The 20,952-nt window shown below is 43.1% G+C and overlaps 2 long non-coding RNA genes across 2 annotated transcripts in view; both read left to right on the forward strand.

Annotated features, from left to right (window-relative positions):
• The window catches only part of LOC142022563 (uncharacterized), a 44,637-nt gene that overhangs the window by 3,495 nt on the left and 20,190 nt on the right, over positions 1 to 20,952 (forward strand). The gene's annotated exons all lie outside the window — the stretch shown is intronic.
• Positions 5,339 to 16,761, forward strand: LOC142022564 (uncharacterized). Its single transcript, XR_012647988.1, has 3 exons — positions 5,339 to 5,587; positions 13,811 to 13,950; positions 16,222 to 16,761. It is a non-coding gene; the product is annotated as an uncharacterized LOC142022564 (long non-coding RNA).

Here is a 20,952-nt window from a genome sequence, read left to right on the forward strand (position 1 = left end):
AAATGTGTTCTTTTGATATTAAATCGAAAGAATGTGTCACTTGTCCCTTTGGCCTACTTCTGCTCCCAGATGGAAAAAAACACATAGACACCACAGGCGCTCTTTCTTCAAAAGAGCAGTCCTCCATGGTGCCAGATTTTTTGATGTGCAGCCTTTTCTGGCCCATTCTTTCAAAAGAGCGGCCACACATCGAAAGGGCAGATCAATTTTTTGATCCACTTTTTGTGTGGTTACGATCTTTTAAAAGAAGTTTTTTTGGAAGAGATTTTGAAAGAAGTTTTTTTGGAAGAGATCTTCCAAAAGAACTTCTTTTGAAGGACCGCTGTAGTGTAGCCATAGCCCTGGTGTAGAGATTTTGATTCAGACCTCCTTTATCCAAAAAGTTGCTGCAATGCCTTCTGTGCACGTTGTAGCACAGGAAGGGCTCTGGCTTGCTGAAATTAGTTACAATTTTTTCTAGTTTTTGGGTAATTTTCAAGACTAGTTAATAGTTGGGATGGCACTCTGCTGTGACACCAAAAATTTTATTTTTATATATATTTTATTTATTATTATTTATAAAATATTATATTATATTATATTATATTATATTAGAAAATGGAAAAGGGGAACAATTTGAGAAGGGAGGCACTCTTTTAGACCGAGGGTAGCTAGCATAATTTTATCTAAGACTTCCTACTACATTCATCGCTGAACCTCCACCTGAATGTCCCAGTCCACGAGTTTAGAGAATTCGTTTTTGAGAAAATATTTTTTTCATCTGAAGATCCTGAAGTGTTCTAGTAGCTGATTTAAGAGCTATATATAAAGAATCACTATCAGAGGGGTAGCCAAGTTAGTCTGTATCTTCAAAAACAACTAGAAGTCCTGTGGGACCTTATAGACTAACAGATATTTTGGAACATAAGCTTTTGGGGGCAGAGACCTGCTTTGTCACATGCACGAGTGGGGGGTTCCAGAGGAGCACCTAATTTAAAAGCTCATGAAAAGGAGGGAGTCCCAGTCAAGAAGAGGGCCAGAGTTGACAGGGTAAGTTCAGTCAAGAAGAACGTGGCCCATTATCAGCAGCTATTGTGGAGTTGTGAACATCAAGAGAGGAGAAGCCAGAATATAAAGAATCACTTCATCCAGCTCTTGGGATGAAGGGTGGCAGGAACTTAACACTGCACATCAATACCCAGAATGGCTGCAAGCTGGGAAAGCTACAACCCTGGGAACAAACTGGGTCTGGCCTTGTTTTGGGATTGACTAAACTCTTTTCTTTAAGTGCTGCAAGCTGTAGGGAAAAAAGCATTGAGTCTGTTCCATGTCCAGTTCCTGAATAAGGTCACATAGTTGATTTGTCCTCATCAAGTTTCTTTTCTAATTTTAGCATGAACTAGCAGTGACTTCTCTTTTGGTGACTTGTTTGTTTGTAATTTAACCTTGTTTAAAATGGACAACTGTAGGAAATAGACTTCAAAGCAATAAAGTTGAAGTTTCTGAAAAGAACACTTGTGCAGGGAAGAAACCTGATAAAACAATACATTTTCTGTGCACCAGATTAAGCACCTTACATCAGTATAAAGACCTACTAGCAATTAATAGCTAATGAGAAAACTAGAAGTAGTAATAGGGAGAGCAGGCTATTTCTCAGGAACTGGTTATGAATAAAGGAATAGAATAGTTAGCAAAATAAACTCTGAAAGCACCAAATATTAAAACTAATCAGGAAGGGAACCTAATAGAGGATGATGATTTACATTCGCTGAGATCTTGCATTCAAATCTGAACATCCCAGCTCAAGGCCTTAGAAAGATAGATCAAAGTTATGAAGCTTTAAGACGAATCTGAATGCTGATCCAGAATTTCCACAAAGTTCTAAAAGAAGTTTGTATCCAATGTTCTGGATTACCTGGACTAATATATTCTGTGAAATAACTGAACCCTCTGAACGGCGGTTGCTCTGGTAATCAGCTCAGACGAAGATAGTTGACCGAGGGAATAGTTTAAAATAGTTGAGAACTCCCTCAAAACAACTTCTAAAGGGTGTGCACGTTTCCTTTCTACCAACATGATGTTTTTTCTAAATAAGTGAATGCCAGGTATGTCTGGGACGGGACTGGTCCAGAATTAAATACCCAGTGAAGCCAGATTCCACAGTAAAAAACTGGATACCATCTCTATAGCAAACAGTTCTTCACCTGCATATGAGGTATTCATGACATGGGATTAGAGTGTGTAGGGGTGCAGAAGTTAGTGCAGCGTGCTGGGGATGTGGAGGTACAGGAATCAGAGCTGGAGTACATGAGGGGCTCAGGGCATAGGGTTAGAATGTGCAGAGGTACAGAAGTGTGCTGGAGGTGAGAGGGGTTCGGGAGTAAGGGTTTGAGTACATGAAGGACCCAAAGCAAAGCATCAGGGAATGATATTGGGCTTGGGGGCAGGGCACAGGCGGCAGGGTAGGAGGCTGGGAGTTAAGGTACAGTGTAGGGGCGGGAGGGAAGACAACCCCCTGGGTTGGGTTATTTTATTGTCCTCTGAGGTTAGATCAGGATGGTCTTTTGAAGAATAGATTTTAAAAACCTGTCTGAAGATCCATGCATTTATGGCTAAAACTAAATACTTAGACTGTGCACCTAAATATCTATGAAAGGATTTTTTTAGAGATGTCATTTTAGAAGCTTCAGCCACATGGCACAAACTACTGAAATACTTAAAGCAAATTTTTAACTTGAGGACCTGTGGATATAACTTTTTGTCAGTAAATTCACAGTTGGCACATGCCTGTTAAATGCTTTGAATTTCCATTTAATGTCTCTTTCACAGGCTCCATGTTATGCTAACAAGTCTGACAAGCTGGAAGGTTTTTCCCTTTTAAGTTAACAGAGCCTCTTTCAGGGGAAGAGTCATGGGTCTGCAAGCTGCTCTTGTGGGAATAAGGATAGGAAGAGGGGAGCAGTTGAGGTAGAGCACTAAGATCCCGGACATTGCCTCTTATACCTGCCACCTTGTGCCTGCGGGGGAGTTCACACCCCCTCTGCCTACCTGCCTGAGTACTCTGGCATATCCAAGGGTACGTCTCTACTACAGAGGTATTCCGAAATAGCTTATTCCAGAGTTATTATTCCAAAATAAGCCTATTGCAGTATAATGCATCTACACTATAGGGAAGCCCCAAAATAATCAAAACTTATAAATAGTGTGTCCACACACAACAGAGCCTATTTCAGGGCCTTTAATCCAAAATACGATGTCTGTACAGAAGTGTTATTTCAGAATAAGCTATTCCAGAACAGCTTCTTTTGAAGTAGCCCCTATCCCTTGTCTACACAGCACAGTCCAAAATATCTAGTTCTCTCACCAATATTTCCTGAAGCAGACACAAAAATCTCTCTAAAGCAGGGGAGGTGAACCCCCAGCCTGCATTCCAGATCTGGACCATGGCGTGCCTCGATCTGGCCCCTAAGGCTTGGGACTCCCCTCCTCAGCATCTGGCCTGCAGCATGTTGGGGAGAGGGGTTTAGCCTTGAGCCTCACAGGTCAGAATCAGGCTAGCTGGGGCTGGATCTAGCCCACAGGTTCTGCCTGGCAGAGCCAGGAAGTGGCACCACCACCACCATCACCCCTCCTCCTGCTCCCCTCCCCCAGCTGGGGGAGCAAGCAGTACACATTGCCTGGAGAGGCTTCCCCTGCCACAGTGATTGGTCTGAATTCCAGCCAATCAGAGCAGTGAGGGGCTGTGCTTGGGAGTGGTATAGTGGGGTGGATACAGATCTCTCTGTATTTGGTATGCCATCCTCTCAGGGAAAGTAAATCATCGTGCTTTATGATGATTCCCTTCCTGCTGAATTCCCTTCCCAGCAGGTTCCCCGATACTCTTAAGTCATTAACAGAATGGTCCACTCCATTAAAACGTTGACTAACTGGTTTGTGGATCTGGGTGGGGTGCTTATCTCTGTGTGCCACAGCTGCTGCTATCCCCTCCCCCCCGGGGGCAAAACAGCAGCGTGGAGAAAAGCATCCACAAACCAGTTAGTCAACGTTTTAATGAAGTGGACCATTCTGTTAATGACTTAAGAATATGTGTGTTACTGAAAAAAAAATTTTGCACCGCTATTCAAAGGGAAATGCCAGAGCTGTCTTTTATATTCAAATTCGGCACATTAACACGTGGTTTGAACCAGGATGGGAATTTCCTGAGTCACTATAGGGGCTCATCTGCATACTTGGCTTAATCTAATTCTTGACCTTCCCCGCCTACCCCTCCCCTCTCTGATTTGCTCACCTTGATCATTTTTTACTGATTTGTCCTCCTTGATTACTGTTTTTGGTTCTCTGTGCCTTAAATAGTGAGTCTGTTCTGGTATGGCTATGGTGTGAAGAAGTGGGTCTGTTCCACGAAAGCTCACCTAATAATTTATTTTGCTAGTCTTTAAAGTGCTACTTGACTGCTTTTTGTTTTGATAGTCTATGAGGTGCCAGTGCTTTGATCAAGGATGTTGCCATGAGGTCTTAAATTTGTTTTTCTGATGGAAGAGGATGTTTGTGATGACAAGTTCATGTTCCACACATTTCATAAGGAGGAGCACTCCATTAGAGTTGCTGGTGCCAATGCCTTCACATCATCTTCGGCATCTGATGACAGTAGCCTGTTTGTTTTTGGCAAGTTTCAAATGGAGAGTCACGAGACATTCACTGATGCTGACAGGGACTTCAGAAAGGATATTTGTCAGTTCGTTTTTGATGGCAAATCGTACTCCATGAAGTCATTTTTCTTCCTTTGGGGTTCCTTTCCAGAAAAAAGTATACCCTCCACCTTCTCCTCTTAGCTGTCCTTCTGGGTGACGCATTTCTGCCAGGGCAGCTGTATCAGTGTTGAATCATTTCAGCTCATGCGTGATAATTGCTGTGTGTCTTTAGGATCACTCACTGTCTGGATTGTCCATTAGAGTCCAAATATTCCGTGTTCCAAAGTTTACTGTTTGATTTTGACTGCATAGAGGTGAACCCACCAGACGTAGTTATCCACTCAGGGCAGTTTAGGTGGACTATTTTTAAAGCACCTTTTCTAGCCCCCAGAGCATATCCTAAATAAGGGTTTTCAGTGGAGGATGCAACAGCCAGACTGTTCTGCCACATCAGTCCTCAAAACAGAACAACTGATCATACATCCATTGCCTACGTGCTGGTTCATGACTAAGAGCTTCCTGGTTTCACAATCCTGCTCCCATCCCCATTCTCCAGTTGCCATAGGGCTTAAGTTTAGAAGAGTAGTATGCAGAGGAAGATGACTGTGTATGACTTCTTTTACCACAGATTTTGATGGCTAGAAGGCCCAGGTCCAATGGCATGGGATCCATGACAACTGAGAGTCTCCTGTCCGCTGCAGCCTTCATCTGCCTTCACAGCCATTGTAGCATTACGTTTGCTATCTCCTGCCTGTTCTGCCATAGAGGACTTTAGGATCATTCTTTGTTTGGAATCTCCCCCTTAATCTTGCCACCATGGAAGACCCTGCTGTGAATACAGGACTCCTTACAGCATCGCTCTCAGGTGCATTGGAACACACAAGCTCATTCACCACGAGAAGCTGACGATCCAAAGAGTGAGTCTGCTGGACAAAGCCATATAGAAAACATTTTACTAGTTGATGGGTTTAACAACATAGCCACCAGTAGAGGGCTCTCAAATACTCATTTAATTAGCTGCAATTTCACATTCAGTTGACCAGAGTTTAGAGCAGGTAGAATTAGGATTTCACTGCATCATTGAAACTTTCAGAAAGCTGTTTTCAGTATCAAAGGTGCTGGCTTCTTTTTATTGTCCTCTGGGAGTGACAAAGACAAAGACTTTCAGATCTTCAGTCATCTCATTTACTAATGACTATTCTGGACATGGTCAGAAGCCTAAATTTGATTCTGCAGCCCTCATTTAAGCTTCAGTTCTGTGTGTAATGCTGAGCATGTAGCTGCTTGTATTTGTAGGCCAGTAACAGAAATAAAGGGTCAAATCTAGCCACCCACATTACTATTAATTAAAGGAAGTTGGGGATTTCTTCTTATGCTCCCCACTCCCATTCTCTGTCCAACTCAGCACTCCACCTGCCTGTGTTATTTCTTCCTCCAAAAGGATGTCAGTCATCTGAACTCTTAAATATAGCCCAGAAGATTAGAGGTAGCCCTCAGTCTCAGCTGCTTTTTCATCATTTTCTCATTGCTCAGTTCAAGGTGGGAGCTTTTGTTTGATCTCTAGTCTACACCTCTTCAGACAAGATTGCCATGGGCATATGGCTCGGAACTGCTCAGATGCTGACTTGCCAAGAATGCTGACTTTTACCATTATTTGTTATTACTTTGATTGGATCATAGTCTAACTGGTTTTGAAATCAGTGTGCAGAGTGGTGGTCTAACAGAATTAACTTCTGAAGATCCCCCACACCTCATATCAACCAATTGGAACAGCAATGATGTACAGCAATTATGGAATTTCAGGCTAGTCTGAATATCATTCTGGGGAGCTTCCATGTTACTTCTGCGAAGGGCAGCTTAGTCAGTTCAAGCAGAAAGTCTGGTGCTGTGATAAGTCTGTACATGTATCTAATTTACAGGCATTTCTAAGACATCACGCCAGCACCAGTTCTATTTTAATTCCATCCCACATGCTGTATTAGATTTGGATTTGGGTGGGAGGACTATAATGTCGGCTGTTTCCAACCTGACTACACTGCCTCCTCAACCCTCATAGTGAACTATGTATAGTTTGAACCTGTCTTGACCAACACCCTGGGGACCTCAACCGGTACCAAACAAGAGAATTTGCCAGACCACAGGAGGTCAATATTGTCTAGCACATTACCAACACTTTCACTGCCTACTGGGCTCTTAGAAGACATACAGGAGTAAATGACAGCTGAATAACAGCACAGAACATTGAGAGCCAGGACTGGTGGCAGTAAAACTTTATGGGACAACAGGAAAGTTGGTCACACCTAAGTGGTCATCTGGCTAACTAAAAGCATGCCAGTTTATAGATGTTGCCAAGTGAGAGAGTTCTGGATTAGAGAGGTTCGACTCATTGCCCGCTGGATGATATCTGGGCTACAGTGGCACTGCAGCAGCATCCAATTAGATTGCAGTTGCAACATCAGACTGTTTATCCATAACCAAAATTGTGGACTGGGCTAACCTCATCAGTCTCTGAATTTCCAATGAATAGCATGAAATAGAGAGCAGGCTCTTTACCAGCTGACACTGTTGAGAACTGTTGAGAAAACACTTCAGCTCTGATCAGTGGAACCAGAAACATATAATCTTGGGCCTGCCTAAATACTAAAGAACAACACATTCGTACTCCTGCCTACAACTGGAACTGACAGAGTTAAGCAAATAGTCTACCTTGGATCTTTATAGCCCCCAGTCACTGCAGCATCAATGAGCCCTCTCATATACAGTAAGGTGTCCAGTAAAAGGTCACAGTACCACAAATGGGCTCTCAGGTGTAGACCATCATGGCAGATAGCATGAACCTGAAGTAAAATGCAACATTTTGCAGTCTCATCTCAATCTTCTAGGTTAAGAAATCTCCCCAGTCTCATCCAGTCTCAGCAGTTCAACTCTCATGAGTCTCTCAAACCCCACAGATTTGAAGTCCAAAACTGCAGGGGCCCTGATTTCCACTTTTGTGGCTATTACCATACAGTCTCTCTTACATTAAGAGACATGGAAGAAACACTGAGCACGATACCTTTTCTAATAGCAATTCTCATATGAAGGATGATTGCTATTCTCACTAATGTTTTCCTTTGGTTTCTTAAGGCTAATGTTGCTGGCTCCACATTAACACATGGAATTGAACAGATAGATCAAATTCTGAAAACAAACAGTAGCAACCTAAGCTTGACATTGTAAGTGGTGCTTAATGCTTATTGAACTCTTGTCTCCAAGAAAAGACGAGGTGCTGTCAACATGGTACAAGGAAGACAAAATAGAAGCTTAATTAACTTAACAGGAAAGCAAAAAGTTTTTAGATAAAAGGGAGAGGGCCATTCCTCAGCCAAGAGTTTAGAGGGTTCTCGGACCTTCCAAGGACAAACAGTAACATGTGTAACACTGACTTCCTTCCAGCTCTCCCAGTGCCAGAAATAACTTCAACAGTGAATTTCATCAACGTACCTTTTACCCAAAGCCAGTTCCTCAAACGAAAGCAACACATGCTACTAAATTGAAAGGTAAATGAGGAACAGGAAAGGAAACTCCCTTTGTGAAAATATAGCATGCTCCCCCCACGCTTCTGCCCCAGCATATGAGAATGGCTATGAGCTTGTAAGGATAAAAGCTAACCAGGGGAAAATGACCCAGGTGAATGACCCTATAGCCAACAAACGGCACAGAATGGGGGAAAGAGTGAGATTGGTCTCCCTGTGGTCCTGGGCTGGGACACGTTAGCATTTTATGTCATTAGTGTTGTCCTTAATTTCTGATCATCATTTCAGATTGTGGTCTCCACAACAGAGGTGTAAATTTAGACTTATTTAATATATGTATTGAGATTGGAATCTGGCTAGTTAGAGCACTAAGCTAAAAGCAGTTATAGTCGCCACCCAGGAGCCAGCATGTTATATGAAGCAGCCATACATGGGGCTCTGGGCTGATAAAGCCACAAAGTACTCAGATTGCCCAGAGAGTCAAGCAGTCACACACCATAGTTATGGTATCTATGTGACTTGTAGGACCTCAGCTTTCATTTAAAGAGAAAAGTTTCTAGTCCTCACGGTTCTGAAGACAGTCTTCCAAACATGATCCGGGTATAACAGAGGCTGTGGTGTCTGCCCTGGTCAGTAGACAACCTGAAATATATCCTTTGGAAGGAGTCAATTTCCCAACCCATAAATCTTAGCAGCATGCTAATTCTAAAAGCTGATGATGACACTTTCAAATGCCAGCATTAATTGCTTCATTATTAGAAGAACACCTATGAGGGCAGGAACTGGAACTAGCTGCAGAGGAAAGAAAAGAGGAGACACAAAAAGACTAAGGGAAATAGAAGCACAGAAAAGAGCATGGGGACAGAGAGAAACAAAGGCTAGAGATAGCCCTGGGCATAACAAGGAGGATATTTTCAAATGATACTTGAGGTGTCAGTAAGGTTCTGAATAAATGATTAAGGATGATAATAACTAAAGATACAGTTACTAACTAGATTCTGTCTTTGACATCCCATTGCCATCAATGGGAATTCTGCTGTGGGCCCAGAAGGAATTATAGCTCTATAGCCTGCCCCTGAATTCATCATTAAAGGTGGAATTTGGTCTTCTCCACAGAATGAGTTTGACATTCCTGATATGGCGGAACAGAACAGGTTTTGTTCTTTATATACAAATAACACCCCGCCCCCAGCCTTTTTATGCACTGAATTGCTTCCTGAAACATGTAAAATTTGTTTTTCTTTGGTTATTTGTGGTTCTAGCCACCAGCTGGACTGTCTCAATGCTGAAATACTCAGCATATTATTCTATTATCCCATTAGATTGAACATGTGCTTCCTCCCACAAGAGTTGTAAGACATCAGTTGAATTGGAGAGACAGCCCTAGTCACATGCAAAGATAGCCCTATTTTCAAAAGGCACTACCACCACTTCTCCTTGGGGACGGTCTGCTGTCTGTAGATAACCAGCTGGATGATCTTGTATCTCAAGGCGCATAGGTGACCCCTCACTCCATCCCAACGTCTTGTGCTCGTGCCTTAAGAAGTGCTACTCTGGTCGTTTAATGCCAGACTCCCTGATGAAATAGGTCACATTTAGGTTAGTTGGCTTGAAACCTCTGGAAGGGATGTCTCCTGCTGCTTTATCTTTCCAGATGGCCATTTGCTAATGCTGTATTACTTCAAGGTCTCACCCTATTCTTCCCATCATGACTGGAAATTACAGTCCAGAAATGCTGCCTCCATTGCACAGAATCCTGGAAAACAGTCTTCACTCAGGGCAATGACTTTTAAAGTGGGGTAAGGGTCACTTTTGTTTCCCCTTTGAACCCACATTGTCCTCCTGGGTAGTGCGAGAGAGAACATTCCTGGCTGACTTCCCTGACCCTGAAGCTGAGCTTGATGGATCATTCTTGTTCGTGAAATTCTCTTTTCTCCCTGCACCAAATGACAATGATGTAGCTGGGGTCAGCATTGATGATGGCTCAGACAATGCCACTAAACTCACAGGTGTGTTTGTCCTCCTAGCCACACTTTCCTATCCTGCCTTCCACATAAGGTAATCGGTAGTTGACTATGTTTCTACCCACAAACACATTGACATTAAAATAAACTCCTCCTGGCCTCAGCATAATGAGAACTAGCAGCATCAGCTCAGCTGCAGCCAACCGAGTAACATAAATCATCTTTGTGGTGCTTCCACAAAGCCAGCCTGGGCTTGGGGGCAGGGAGAGCCCTCTTTTGACATACCTGGACAATCATCGAATAACAACCACCCCTCTCCATACAAGTCCATTTCTCCCACTTCAACCCAAACAACATTTCTCTGGCAGAGCACCATCTGATGCTCAGAGCCAGGGGATGGGGGTGGAGAAGCACGATATGTGCACACAACACAGCTTCTGCCAAGAGAACCAAGAGGTTGGAATAGCTCAAGGGGATCAAACTGCTGGTCTCTGCTGCTGGATTCACACCAGCTGGAGTTTTTCATGGCCCTGTCAGGGAAAGGATTGTATGGTTCCCCCATAGAAGTGGGATGTGATGAGTAAAAGTTAACAAACGTGCATCGACTGGGTGAGCGTGGGAGGTTAATTAATTAACTGAAAACAATGGTGAGGGAAAAAGTTTACTATTGGCGACTCCAAGTGCCTGGGATAGTTGGGGAGAGAGTGGCTAACAGATTATCATTTACAGATGATCCCACAGCTGGGTCTGTCTGGGAATTCAGCTTTGGAACAGCCAAGATGTTTTGGCACTGAGCAGCCACTGCCCTCAAGCAACCGTTCCTAACAGAGCCAATCAGCAACATTGGTGTCAGTGTCATTAAAGGATGCCAGAATGCATCTCAGAATGCATCAGTGTTTGCAACTTGGCTCATGCCCAGCTTTAGTTCTAATACACATGAATGCTATTTTTCCTCTCCGTTGTTAGGCTCCCTTCATTACTTTGAGTTCAGATACAGGCTTTGGAAAGGGAAGAACAATTAAAACTATTATAATGCAGCCATCTATTTTCAATATTCCTTCATCCTCTTCATATTTTTAACTGGGCTCACATTTTCTAGTCTTCTGTAGAATATTTTTCATATCAGAGGACTGGTCAATACTAGAAAATACATCATGTTGATCATGAGGAACTTTGATAACTCATATAAGGTCAAATATGATTTAGCCTTCAGTTTAGATGGTGATGGTCATGTTGAACATGTCAGCCGGTCATGGTTAACCTTATCATCTTAGTCTACACTGAGTGTTTAACATGTTATCACAGTCCCTCAAGATTTCTTTCTACCACAATTGAACTTTACACTATAAACAAGCCCTCTATGGTGGTGGTCTCAAAAATACAGTTTTCCTTGCACGGTACTTCAGTTTTAAATTCAGAAATATGCCCTACCCAACCTTGAAGCAAAACAGTCTTGTATCATTGAAAGGAGAAAATCTCTAGCTTTTTAAGAAAAAGCACATTTCTAACCCAATGAATCACAAAATATCAGACTCTGAATATCAGACTCAAACTGAAAATTGCCCATCCTGCACCTCAGCTCTGCAAAGTGTTTTAGATTGGGAGAGGGGTAGAAATTCGCTGCTGGGAGAGAAAGAAGGAAAAAATTAACTCAGACTCTCTAATTCATTTAAAAATAGCACTTGTTTTCATTTGGTCAGAGAGTTTTGGAATGTTAGAATAAATTCTAGGGGAGACGGATTAGAGGGCAGTGCCTAGGAAGGAAGTCAAAGGGGCCTGTAAATGCTGTGTACCACATTACAGTGCAACTTATCACAACTGTCAGCACCATGCAAGTGAATATAGTGTGTATGCACAGTTTACTGATTGCCTCAAATATACTAATTATGTAGTACAGTATTCTGCCTTGGGGTGTGAGGGACGTACGTGTGTTTACAGTGGTAAATATACCAATGTCCTTTCTCTAGTTGTCAAAGCTGCAGCTCAAACATCATAAGGATGGCAGAGCCTCTTCACATTGGGCTCCTAATGCATTAGAAACCCATGAAATCCTACTGACAGAACAATGCAGGGGAGAGGACAGTGATGGATTAACAAGTTATTTGAAAGACAAACAAAACCATAGGAAAAAAAGACAATTTAATTCCAGACTCCAGAGCAGGGGGTTGCAACCCCCAGCATGGGTGCAAAGAGTGGCACATGAGCTGATTTTCATTGGTATGTCAGGCAGAAGCTCAGCCCGACCCTTTCTCCTCATGCAGCTAGGAGCTTGGTCAAAGTCATGCCACCTGTGGATTAACGAAGGACCAGCTGATGCTACAAACCACAACCTAAATGGTAAAGTTCTGCATCTTTATTAAATTATTAATGATGCTGTTGTAAGTAGGACTATTAGTGACATTAAAAAGTATCATCAAGCAATCAGACCCTACATAGAAGTCAAAAGGTCAAATTTCAGCACACCACTTTAGAAGGGTTGCTGACCCCTGCTCTAGTCTATACAAGTATAGAAGCCTCATGGGAACAAGTTCAATTCCTGTCTCATGTTCATGATCACTCATGTTTAGGGTCATATTTTCAAACAAGGATCCATTGATGCTATCATGTACTGATGGGACAAACACAGTTGTGGTGTGAGCAGCTGGAAAAGAAGAAAGAGACAACTGGCAGACAATCCTGAAGGAGCGAGTGAGAATGGTGCTGTGGAGAGGAGAGGGTATAGCCACAGACATATAAAAAGGGAACTTGTAGGCAGCAACTGACAAGAGCTCGAAAAGGTGTGTGAGGAGCAGCTCTTCAGAGTATGAGTCCTGGGAAGAATGTAAGAAAGATGACAAAGTTTTTCTGACCAGAGAATTTAAAATGAAGTGTGGGTAGAAGAAGGAAGGGGAATGGACAGAAGAACAGACCTGTGAATGTAGAGAATGTTGGTGGGATGTGGGGACTATGAAATTTTGGACATTAAAGACGTAACGGAAACACAACTATGTTGAGCTTAAAGAACAAGAGTGAGAATCAGGTGTTCTACGTTTGGTGTCTGTCTCTGCCTCTGCCATAGTAGAGGCAGTTCTCTCTCCCAGGGGCATAAGCCAAGTTGTCTGTAAAACACACTGAACAATTTGGAAGGAAGGCACCACTTGAGTACAACGCAAATGGTGGTGACCAAGTCAAACATTTGACCTCAGCTGGGATGAATTTGAAAGCATAAAACACCAAGAGGAGCATTTAACAAGTAGAAATGTACCCAGATGAGTCTGACTAAAAGGCACAAGATGAACATGCACGTACCTTACAAATATGCACTCTGATAGCCAACTTCCATGCTGACTTCTACAGTAAACAGCTTCCTGGAGCCAGTGGGGTTCCCCTTAACTTATCTACGGCTGCTTGAGGGACACTTTCCCTAAGGATTAACAGCAGGCCCTGGAATGCTGATGTTTACCACCAAGGTGGCATCTTCCTCTCTGTGCTCCCTATAACTGGGTCTGGACTGGAAATTCTATAGATCTGAAGAAGTGGGTCTGTCCCACAAAAGCTCATCACCTAATAAATTATTTTGTTAGTCTTTAAAGTGCTACATGACTTCTGTTTTGTTTTGTTAGAATACAGACTAACACAGATACCTCTTTGTCACTACTCATTCTCCCTGCTTTCCATTTAGGTCTATTTGCGACCCCATTTCCCTCCATTCAGGTCTCTCATCTCTCCACTAGGAGTAGAGGAATAGCATGGGAGGATTAGTGGAAGGCCCCCAATCCAGCCACATGCTAGCTCACTGCAAACATCCTGCTGAATATGCAGGTAAGACCATCCATCTTCCCAGCCTGGTCCTGAAGGGAAGCAGCTGTGGGGTCAGTTCACATGCCCGGGGGGCAGCCTCCATCAGCACCCAGCTACCTCAAGCTTCTCTCCTCTGCTCAGCCCATTCTTGGGCAACCTCCACAGACATCCTCAAAGCTCATAGCATGAAGCTTTCTGCAAAGTGGGAGAACGGGGAGAGGGAAGAAGACAAAAGGCAGCAAAACACAATGTAAACGGGACAGGAGAAGACAAAAAAAACAGGAAAGAAAAAGAACATAGAAAAGTGACAGCAGCTAACATCAGGAGCTTTTATAAAGGAGGCAACATACACCTGACCACTAATTTATGCCAAAATTTAGTTCTTTCCTTCTACCACTTCATGCAGATTCCCCTATATCTCTACTTCCCCTGACATGCCCTCTCCACGTGCCTGACCTCACATTCAATTAGATTCAGGAACATTTGCTACAGGAAGATGCTCAGAATGTATCAAATTAACGCATTATGGAAACAGGCAGGAAATGTCCATCTTATCCTTATTCAGTTAACAGAAGATGACAGAGTGTGGAGGCCAAGCTAGAAGCAGGGGACAGCATTCTACCTAGACACACACTTTCTGGGCCACAGTGTCACCTCATCTTCTGAATGTTGCTGCAGCCAATCTCCATCACCTCTTTCTGCTTTCACTTTTATTAATACCCTCAGAGAGTGTTTGTAGCAACCCACTCCTCTGCTGATACTTTTCCACTGTCTGAGCACCCCCTTGGATCCCAAGGGGAAAGGTCAAAAGTCACTACTAGAAGGGTGGATTACGTACTATGAATTATGGGCTAGATTTTAAAAAATAACTCATGATTTTGGGTGCCTAACCTAAGACACTTCAAAAGAGCTTGATTTCCTGAGGGCAAGTGGCTCACATGCCCTGAAAAATCAGACCACTCTCAGAGGTCCAGTTAGGTCCTCAAAAATCCAGGCACCTGAAACGAGTAGTCACTTTTGAAAACATAGACCTCAGTCCTTGTTTCTGTTCATGAATGGATCCTAACGTCTGAGAACTCATTAATTATTTGTTAATATTCCCCAAATCATTTGAAGAAACAATTTTCAGCTTACTAACAATTTGCTGATCTTTATGTTCACATACTATTATTTCTGTTCTTTGATTAGATGACTTTAAACTAGAGAATAACAAATGCTGTATTTTCTGCCATTAAATCTTTAGCTTGTGCTAAAATTCAAGAAATGTTACGGATTTTCACCAGTCCCAGACATATGCAAATAACAAACACTGATTCTAATTTAACTGTCCAAAGCTGGATAATCCTGTGCCTGAAAGCACATTAGCATCACCAGTCTCCAGCAGGACACTAACACTGTTTTCCAAGCTCGTGTGCATGAAGTTTTCATGCTGAGACCTATGCTGCAGTCTAACCCTGTTGTACAGATAGAATGTAGCACAGTCTAGTAACATGGCATCTCCAGGAAAAAACACCACAGCTGTCCACACTGCACAGGGGCAGCTGAGATGGAATGTGCTCACAGCAGCTGTGCACAAATAGGATTGTTCAGCGTGTCAGCTGTGGCGTGGACAGGCCTGAAAAGAGATGGAGCCCCTGACTCCAACAAGAGCTGAATGTGCTCCAGACAGCCAGCTGCACATCACCTAGCTCCCCACTCTTAAGCAGAGAACATCTGAGATTTCCCCTTGAGCCAGCAAGGGAAAGTGGCTCAGTGAGCATGCTTAGATCTATTTTTATATTCCTTTTCCATCTGTTCCTCTTCACAGCTGGGACTGCACTGTTAGATCTTCATAACAAAAGCCTCCTTATGAACCATGGGGCACTCCTCTCTCCCCACCCCCCTTTGGTTGCTGAGGTAATCTATTTTGGGATACACAGATGGCATGCCCATCATCTCACTGAGCATCACAGAAAAATGAAAAAAAAAAAAGCCAACTAGTGATAGACCTCAGCCAAACATAACATTAGCATGATGTCAAGGGTCCGACAAACCCACAGATCTTAGGGTGGGATGGGAGCCTTCATGGCTTGGGCTGATACACAGGTCCCATGAAGAGGAATGGAGTCCATGGGAAAATCTGAGTTACTGCGCAGTTTTCACTAGTATAAAGGCTCTTGAAAGGCATACAGACATAGCTAAGAGTGCCCTGCTATTGTACCTACATAGAAGAGAGCTGTATGTCTCAGCCTCTACCCTGTCTGTTGTTTGATTGTGTTGATGCTATGTCCAGTGATTATTTTTCTTGTGCAGATATGCAGGCTTGAGGGATCGGGGATCAGGTTTGACCTGCTGGAAAGCCACTGCATGCCTAATGGGAGCACTGACCAAAATTCAGCAAAGCAACTAAAAGAGACATCTTCTGCCTACCTTAGGGTGCACAAAAGGAAGAAGTGGTCAAAGGCTGGGGATCTTGAAAGGGAACAAGTTCCTGTGCATCTCATCTTGAAGGCAGTTTTAGCAGCTCTGTCTCTTCAGGGAGAAAACTGGAACACACTTTTTAACACAGAGATCTGACACACAGAGCACCAGCCCAAGTGGAAGAACAGCAAATGTATTGCTAAAGACCTAGGGATGTCCCTGACTATACTGGGGACAGACAAGCACTTCTATCAAGGACTGATTCATAAGAAGACCTTAATGTAAATGAGATCCAGACCCTAAACCAGGGGTCATCAACCTTTCCAAGGCAGAGTGCTGAAATTTCACCTGGACTTCATAGGACTTCTATGTATAGTCCAAGTGCTGGGGATATTTTTAAAGGCACTAATAGTCCTACTTGCAACAGCTTTATTAATAAATAAATTATGATGCAGAGCTTTACTGTTTAGGTGGTGGTTGCTAGCATTAGTTGGTCTTTTGTTACTTCATGGAGGCAGCATGCCTTTGAGCAAACACCACTGCATGGAGGAGGAGGGGCGGGGCTTGTCTCCCACCTCTTGTGCTGATGAAAATTGGCTCTCATGCCACTCTTGGCACAAGTGCTGGGGGGTTGCTGACCCCGTCCCTAAGCATTTATCCTTGCTGGATCTGAGCTATGTGCATTTCACAGACCTCCAGGCCCAAATGCCAAAGCAACTTGCCCTGGGTTTAAAGGGAAGAGAAGGTTAGTCTGTCGTTACAAGGATTCCATGCTGAATGTACTGTTTTCCAGATTAAGAAGGGAATCAAATATTCCCACGGAGGAAGATGAAACCAAAGGTGGTATCAGTATGTGGACACTGAATCTCACTTTTGAGTGGTACAGTGAAATCTCACCATGACATTGTTTCTGATGAGTGTTAAGAAGGTCATTCAGCAGCGACATCATGGGAAGTACAATCATGCTAGGGATCTCTGACAACATAGGCTGTGCTGTCTGGATCTCCTTTTGCAGAAAGTGTTACGTTTTGAGATAATTTTAAATTACAGAAATCAGTATTGAAAGAAAACTCCGTGGGGAGCAGGCATTAAGAGAGAGCAGCCAGCTGAAAACTGCCTTTTTGACAACTGCTACCCACAGAGTTAGGAGCAGATCTAAAGAACACAGGACCCTGGTTTTTTGATTACACACATGTACGTTAATTCTACAGCTTGAAAGGCTTTAGTGCCAATGAGAGCTATTACTGTGTATTTCCTAGGGAAGGATATCAAGATGTTGTGTCTGATGAATTCAGAAAGACACAGCTGTAGGACAAGCAGATGGCCTTAGGCTTTGTTGGTGGTGTTGAGTTATTAATGATCGGAGAGGAGAAAAATGTTTGCAATCTTTAGCATTTTCTTCTGTTGGAAGTAAATTTGGGTATTTGGAAGAGATTGATGTTCTCCCCCTTCTGTCTCCTCTTCATGTCTTCCAAAGGGTTTAGAGAAAGGCAAGGAATTCCTATAGTATTGTGCCAGCCCCAAACAGCAAGCACCTTAGTAATGAAGGAGCCATCAAAGCCAGCCTCTGATGCTGAGCGGACCTTACAGTAGAGGCTCAGCACCTTTACCAGTAGGCTCCTGGGTATAAAGCTCGGCATAAAGATCCCAGTTCACATCTGGGCTAACACTGTCATTGGCATCACTGGAGAGGGGGAGGCCAATTGTGCTCAGGCTGAATTTGGGTGAGGAGTGGACTGCATAGTCATGTGGAGGCAACTGAACATCTTAGCTTACTCATTCACATACTGGTGTCTATAGCTTCACAGCAGGTGCAGCATCATTTGATTACTCATTCAACAAGGTCTTCAAATGCAGCGATTTCCAACATGTTCTGTACTCAGAGGTGCATTACTTGCCAACAGTAATGATTCTCTGAACATATTGCCCTCCAGAGCCTCACTTTAGGGTATGCCTTGATGCACCCTCCCTGAGTTGGGTGGCTAAGGAGCCCTGCCTGTTTAACAGTGACAGCAGCACATCTCTTCCCAATGAGCATTGGCTCTTGCTGCAGTGTCAAGAGAATGGTGATTGCTGTCAGTTCAGGAATATGTTGTTCCTCCTCCTCTCAACAGAAGGGAGAATCATTAAAAGGCACTGGATTGCTCACTTATAACTCCACAAAAAGTGTTGCAGATGGTTAAAAAAGGACTCTCTGTCACAACAGGTTGGTTAGACTAGGTCAGTGGTGACAAATCTTATTACAGGAGAGGGCCACATAAACCGAAGCACAACCTAGTTTGGGTCCAACAGAGTCCATATGTTTTATTATGATATAAATCACCTGTATTGATTTATATTTTACCTTCATATTGTTTTGTGTGTATTTACATACTACTGTACATAGAGACAACTTGTTTACATATGTGTGTAAACTAAAATCATGTAAACATGACGACAAAATGCTAATGAATTGGCCTTTAGTATATTGTGGTGAAACCTTATGAAATGATCTGGTGGACCATTCATAACCTGAAGGCTGTAGGCAGGGCACTCCTGAAGTAAGCAGTGGCTCCACCATTCAAACCAAGCTGTATTTTTGCATGGGACTTTATCAATATAGATTCACTGTGCGTCACATGGAACTTAACTGTGACCATTTTTGGTATCCATGAAAGTTATCTGGCTACAGTGCTAATATAGTAGGATACTGTTTGGCCAGTTAGAACTTGTTTTACCCATTTCTTACAAATGGATCTTTGGTTTGAGGCAAGCCATTCAAGAATGAAATGTTCATCCAAAAAAAAAAAATGGCACCTAGACAGTGCTGCAATGTGGAGCATTTCTGTGCATAGCTATCGTGTTTCCATTTCCACTGACAAAGTAAATTCACACTTCAGGAAAACATAAGATCAATCTCCAACAGCAGGCATGTCTGTCTGGGTTCATGTTTCCAGGCACACCCAAGTGACCAAGAATGTCATCCAAGTTTGCTTCTGATTCAGCGCTGGTTCAAACTGTTCAGTTCTACAGAACATCTGTGAAGTTTACAGATTGCTTATTCTGAGGCTGGAACCAGAAATACCATCACTAGGACAGTATTGGAGGGGTAGCCGTGTTAGTCTGGATCTGTAACAGCAACGAAGGGTCCTGTGGCACCTTACAGACTAACAGAAAAGTTTTGAGCATGAGCTTTCATGAGCACAGACTCATTTCATCAGATGCTGGTCTTGGAAATCTGCAGGGCCAGGTATAAATAAGCCAGAGCAAGGGTGGGGATAACACAGTTAGCTCAGTCAGCAAGGGTGAGGCTTACTACCAGCAGTTGATCTGGAGGTGTGAACACCAAGGGAGGGGAAGCTGCTTTTGTATTCACAGTGAATGGCTGGCTAAATACAAAAGCAGCTTCCCCTCCCTTGGTGTTCACACCTCCAGATCAACTGCTGGTAGTAAGCCTCACCCTTGCTGACTGAGCTAACCTTGTTAACCCCACCCTTGCTCTGTCTTATTTATACCTGGCCCTGCAGATTTCCAAGACCAGCATCTGATGAGGTGAGTCTGTGCTCATGAAAGCTCATGCTCAAAACTTTTCTGTTAGTCTATAAGGTGCCACAGGACCCTTCGTTGCTATCACTAGGACAAGCAATGTTGGCGACAAATATCCTCATGAGTTATCACCATGTAATGCTTCTCCTTTGGCTTTAGAGTTACTGCAAGTACACACGTCAGTACACAGGTTGCCTTGTGGCTCAAAAGGGATAATACACAATTAGTATCAAGAAACTGCTCCAGTAGTTCATTATATTAATATTTCCTATTCCTCCTTGAGAAGATCATTATGTATCATAAGCTTACCACCATGTCTAGGACCAGACAGATTAGGCATGCTTGTACTTATGCCAGTATTAATAGAAGATGGCAGGAATTCAAAGACTAGTAATTCACAAAGCTACAACTCATGCTGCTTGCTGTGAGCCAAGTTTTCCAAATGACTGAATGATTTAGTATCACCGGTGTCCATTGTGCAGAAAGGGATTGGCTATTTGGAAGGAATGAAAGGAGGTAATAATGGTGGAGTTTTATTTAATCCTCAGAGCTGCTGAGCACTTGCAAATGTGAATAATTTTGAGGGCTGGACTCAGCCACAGGGGTGGGGGATTCCCTCCTCCCCATTTTCAGGCCATTGGAACAAACAATTTGTTCGGTCGTTTCTTTCTGTTTATGGCTCAGTTTTAAAAGCAGAATCAGCATAGAGCCTAAAAAATCTTCTCTGTCCAGGATCAGCAGCAACAGACACATGCAGACACCAAATGCAACGTATCTGTTCTACAGAAGGCTGTTTCAGCACCTACCACAGCTCAGCTGTTTAACACCCCTCTGAAATAGGCATTTAAAGCTAAGCAGAACATTCTGCTGAGTCCTGCCACTAGGACTGTGTGTTATAGGGCACTTGCCAATTCCTTAGTCAATTTTATTTATTATACTCTAGGAGAGGTCACAACAAATCTGAAAAGATAAAAATCTGTATCTGTCAGGCTGCCTTCCTTATTTTCACTGGCCCAGGCCTCTGCATTCCGCACTAACAATAACAGGACACGGGTTCAAGAGGCACCATCAGTGCAGCTCACACTTAAATGGTCTGGG

The sequence above is a fragment of the Carettochelys insculpta genome, chromosome 18 (genome assembly GCF_033958435.1).
Source record: "Carettochelys insculpta isolate YL-2023 chromosome 18, ASM3395843v1, whole genome shotgun sequence".
NCBI classification, from domain to species: domain Eukaryota; kingdom Metazoa; phylum Chordata; order Testudines; family Carettochelyidae; genus Carettochelys; species Carettochelys insculpta.